This window comes from Rutidosis leptorrhynchoides, chromosome 8, assembly GCF_046630445.1.
Source record: "Rutidosis leptorrhynchoides isolate AG116_Rl617_1_P2 chromosome 8, CSIRO_AGI_Rlap_v1, whole genome shotgun sequence".
Lineage (NCBI taxonomy): Eukaryota > Viridiplantae > Streptophyta > Magnoliopsida > Asterales > Asteraceae > Rutidosis > Rutidosis leptorrhynchoides.
In genome coordinates, this window is record NC_092340.1 from 285,092,350 (window position 1) to 285,098,413 (window position 6,064).

Sequence of the window (6,064 nt, forward strand, 5' to 3'; positions counted from 1 at the left end):
ATATCATATTAAGAGATATTCATACATGATAATATCATGATAATATAATAATTTAAAATCTCATTTGATATTATAAACATTGGGTTAACAACATTTAACAAGATCGTTAACCTAAAGGTTTCAAAACAACACTTACATGTAACGACTAACGATGACTTAACGACTCAGTTAAAATGTATATACATGTAGTGTTTTAATATGTATTTATACACTTTTGAAAGACTTCAATACACTTATCAAAATACTTCTACTTAACAAATATTCTTACAATTACATCCTCGTTCAGTTTCATCAACAATTCTACTCGTATGCACCCGTATTCGTACTCGTACAATACACAGCTTTTAGATGTATGTACTATTGGTATATACACTCCAATGATCAGCTCTTAGCAGCCCATGTGAGTCACCTAACACATGTGGGAACCATCATTTGGCAACTAGCATGAAATATCTCATAAAATTACAAAAATATGAGTAATCATTCATGACTTATTTACATGAAAATAAAATTACATATCCTTTATATCTAATCCATACACCAACGACCAAAAACACCTACAAACACTTTCATTCTTCAATTTTCTTCATCTAATTGATCTCTCTCAAGTTCTATCTTCAAGTTCTAAGTGTTCTTCATATATTCTACAAGTTCTAGTTACATAAAATCAAGAATACTTTCAAGTTTGCTAGCGCACTTCCAATCTTGTAAGGTGATCATACAACCTCAAGAAATCTTTGTTTCTTATAGTAGGTTATCATTCTAATACAAGGTAATAATCATATTCAAACTTTGGTTCAATTTCTATAACTATAACAATCTTATTTCAAGTGATGATCTTACTTGAACTTGTTTTCGTGTCATGATTCTGCTTCAAGAACTTCGAGCCATCCAAGGATCCGTTGAAGCTAGATCCATTTTTCTCTTTTCTAGTAGGTTTTTTCAAGGAACTTAAGGTAGTAATGATGTTCATAACATCATTTGATTCATACATATAAAGCTATCTTATTCGAAGGTTTAAACTTGTAATCACTAGAACATAGTTTAGTTAATTCTAAACTTGTTCGCAAACAAAAGTTAATCCTTCTAACTTGACTTTTAAAATCAACTAAATACATGTTCTATATCTATATTATATGCTAACTTAATAATTTAAAACCTGGAAACACGAAAAACACCGTAAAACCGGATTTACGCCGTCGTAGTAACACCGCGGGCTATTTTGGGTTAGTTAATTATAAACTATGATAAACTATGATTTAAAAGTTGTTATTCTGAGAAAATGATTTTTATTATGAACATGAAACTATATCCAAAAATTATGGTTAAACTCAAAGTGGAAGTATGTTTTCTAAAATGGTCATCTAGACGTCGTTCTTTCGACTGAAATGACTACCTTTACAAAAATGACTTGTAACTTATTTTTCTGACTATAAACCTATACTTTTTCTGTTTAGATTCATAAAATAGAGTTCAATATGAAACCATAGCAATTTGATTCACTCAAAACGGATTTAAAATGAAGAAGTTATGGGTAAAACAAGATTGGATAATTTTTCTCATTTTAGCTACGTGAAAATTGGTAACAAATCTATTCCAACCATAACTTAATCAACTTGTATTGTATATTATGTAATCTTGAGATACCATAGACACGTATACAATGTTTCAACCTATCATGTCGACACATCCATATATATTTCGGAACAACCATAGACACTCTATATGTGAATGTTGGAGTTAGCTATACAGGGTTGAGGTTGATTCCAAAATATATATAGTTTGAGTTGTGATCAATACTGAGATACGTATACACTGGGTCGTGGATTGATTCAAGATAATATTTATCGATTTATTTCTGTACATCTAACTGTGGACAACTAGTTGTAGGTTACTAACGAGGACAGCTGAGTTAATAAACTTAAAACATCAAAATATATTAAAAGTGTTGTAAATATATTTTGAACATACTTTGATATATATGTATATATTGTTATAGGTTCGTGAATCAACCAGTGACCAAGTCTTACTTCCCGACGAAGTAAAAATCTGTGAAAGTGAGTTATAGTCCCACTTTTAAAATCTAATATTTTTGGGATGAGAATACATGCAGGTTTTATAAATGATTTACAAAGTAGACACAAGTATGTGAAACTACATTCTATGGTTGAATTATCGAAATCGAATATGCCCCTTTTTATTAAGTCTGGTAATCTAAGAATTAGGGATCAGACACCCTAATTGACGCGAATCCTAAAGATAGAGCTATTGGGCCTAACAAACCCCATCCAAGGTACCGGATGCTTTAGTACTTCGAAATTTATATCATATCCGAAGGGTGTCCCGGAATGATGGGGATATTCTTATATATGCATCTTGTTAATGTCGGTTACCAGGTGTTCACCATATGAATGATTTTTATCTCTATGTATGGGATGTGTATTGAAATATGAAATCTTGTGGTCTATTATTATGATTTGATATATATAGGTTAAACCTATAACACACCAACATTTTTGTTGACGTTTTAAGCATGTTTATTCTCAGGTGATTATTAAGAGCTTCCGCTGTCGCATACTTAAATAAGGACGAGATTTGGAGTCCATGCTTGTATGATATTGTGTAAAAACTGCATTCAAGAAACTTATTTTGTTGTAACATATTTATATTGTAAACCATTATGTAATGGTCGTGTGTAAACAGGATATTTTAGATTATCATTATTTGATAATCTACGTAAAGCTTTTTAAAACCTTTATCTATGAAATAAAGGTTATGGTTTATTTTAAAAATGAATGCAGTCTTTGAAAAACGTCTCATATAGAGGTCAAAACCTCGCAACGAAATCAATTAATATGGAACGTTTTTAATCAATAAGAACGGGACATTTCAGTTGGTATCCGAGCGTTGGTCTTAGAGAACCAGAATTTTGCATTAGTGTGTCTTATCGAGTTTGTTAGGATGCATTAGTGAGTCTGGACTTCGACCGTGTTTACTTGAAAAATGATTGCTTAACAAATTTTGTTGGAAACTATATATTTTTAACATGTGAATATTATGTGATATATTAATCTCTTAATGCGTTTGATATTATGTGATAGATGTCTACCTCTAGAACAAGTCCCATTGACTTACCTAATAATAATGAAGAGTCAAATGTAAATTGGAATGATTCGTGGACTGATTCACAAGTTCTCGAAGAGGAACCGGAAGAAGAGTCGGAACCGGAAGAAGAATCGGAACCGAAAGAAGAATCGAAACCGGATGAAGAAATAGAACCGGTGGGGGAAATAATAAAACGGTTAAGTAAAAGAAAATCCTCAACCAACCGACCAAGGTTAATTATGGTAAATGGTGTTTCCGCCAAGGAAGCAAAATATTGGGAGGATTACCAATTTTCCGATGAATCGGATTCCGACGAGAATTCCGATGATGTTATAGAAATTACCCCAACTGAATTTAAAAAGGCAAAAGAAAATAATAAGGGAAAGGGCATAAAAATAGAGAAATCTAATTCCAACCCCGATGAACTTTATATGTATCGTCAACCCCCGAAGTCCTTAAGTTATAACAATGACCCGGGAACCTCTAAACCACCAGGTTTTTCTAAACCAATGTGGAAAACGACGGCTCGTATTAGGGGAACATCATATATCCCTAGAAACTTGGCAAAACGAACCAAAACCGAAGAAGAAGAAGAAACAAGTGAGTCGGAATAAGATAGTTGTATTCGTGTGGTGTAATATATGTAATATAGTGTGCTTATGCTTTATGATATATGTAAAAATTGCTTGTATTAATAAGTATTTTTTTTATGAATCTAACTCTTGTCTATTTTACAGTATAAAAACACAAAATGGATAGACAACCCAATATTTTAAGACACCTACCCGGAGACATGATTGATGAAATCTTGTCTAGAGTCGGTCAGAATTCTTCGGCACAACTATTTAAGGCGAGATCAGTTTGTAAGACATTCGAAGAACGTTCCAAGAATGCCTTGGTTTATAAAAGGCTTTCGTTCGAAAGATGGGGGATATCACATTGGGAAATCCATAAGTTACGATGTGTTTACTTTGACGCATATATTGCGGGGAACCCAAATGCTATTTTACGCAATGGGTTAAGAAATTATTTTGACTCAATATATCCGAATATTGAACTTCGTGATTTAGAAAAAGCGGCTAACATGCAACATAAAGAAGCATGTTATGCTTACGGATTAGTAATGTTCGCTTCTCACCAAAGTGAGAACAAGAACATCGGGCTACAACTATTAAACAACACGTTTCCACAAGTGACGGAGTCGGTAATTGGGGTAAGAAATGAGGTTTTTAGATTGTTACGGGACTGTTGGACATTACGTAACCCTCGTCCCTTTGACGAAGTTACAACACGCTGTCTTATCAACGGCCATAACAGTTATGTTCCACAAGACCAAGGATGGGAAGTAATCCTAGTAAAACCAGAATGCATGACTTGTTTCTGGACGTATGAATCACGTGTCTTTATTGCCTTTGCTGAACGACTTGTGTACTAGCTAGAATTATCTTCACAACCATCTTGTATCAAATTTATTGTGTGCTATATTTCATGCTATATGTAAAATAAGCGGTATTGTAAGTTTGTAAAATATTGTGTAAAAGTTTGAACGCGAAATATTATTATAATCAGTTTTTCATATAGAATTGTAGTAGTTAAATTGTATATTAGCTACTAAGTATGAACTTAGCGGGTAGGTACTACCCGAATTTAAACTTATAAAACGCTAATATGAAGAAAAAGCTTTTATAAATGAGTTCATATTATGCTACGAAATACTATTAACTACTCTTAATATTCTGTATGATTAACTTGTTCCATTTGACTATTTTGAAGGAAATGGCACCGACTACTCGACACACCGTGAATATGAATGAAGAGGAATTCCGTACTTTTCTAGCTTCAAACATAGCCGCAGTACAGGCTGCGCTACATACCAACAATAACCTTGGATCTAGCAGTACAGGAAATCGTGTAGGATGCACCTACAAAGAATTCACTGCCTACAAACCTTTGGAATTTGATGGAACTGAAGGACCGATCGGATTGAAACGGTGGACCGAGAAGGTCGAATCGGTGTTTGCCATAAGTAAGTGTACTGAAGAGGACAAAGTGAAGTACGCTACGCATACCTTCACAGGTTCTGTGTTAACATGGTGGAATACCTATCTAGAGCAAGTGGGACAAGACGATGAGTACGCACTACCGTGGTCAGCATTCAAGCACTTGATGAACGAGAAGTACCGTCCCAGAATCGAGGTCAATAAGCTCAAGACAGAACTTAGAGGGTTACGAACCCAAGGATTTGATATTACCACGTACGAAAGACGATTCACAGAATTGTGCCTATTGTGTCCGGGAGCATTCGAAGATGAGGAAGAGAAGATTGACGCATTTGTGAAAGGATTACCGGAAAGAATCCAAGAAGATATAAGTTCACACGAGCCCGCCTCCATACAACAGGCATGTAGAATGGCTCACAAACTAGTGAACTAGATTGAAGAAAGAATTAAAGAACAGACTGCTGAAGAGGCCAATGTGAAGCAAGTCAAAAGAAAGTGGGAGGAAAACGGTGATAAGAATCACCAATACAACAACAATAGCAATTACAACAGTAATTGCAACAATTATCCCAACAATCGCAACATCAAACGTAACTACAACAAACGGCCCAACAACAACAACAACAACAACAACAACAACAACAACAACAGCAACTACAACAATCATCCCAACAACAATAATAACCGCAACAACAACAACAATCAGAAGCAGCTATGCCAAAGGTGTGAAAAGTATCACTCGGGGTTCTGCACCAAATTTTGCAACAAGTGTAAAAGAAATGGTCATAGCGCGGTGAAGTGTGAGGTCTACGGACCAGGGGTTAATAGAACGAAAGGAACAAATGGTGTCGGAACGAGTAATGGCGGAGCAAGTAGTGTCGGAGCAAGTTATGCCAATGTAGTTTGTTATAAATGTGGAAAACCGGGCCACATTATTAGAAATTGCCCGAACCAGGAGA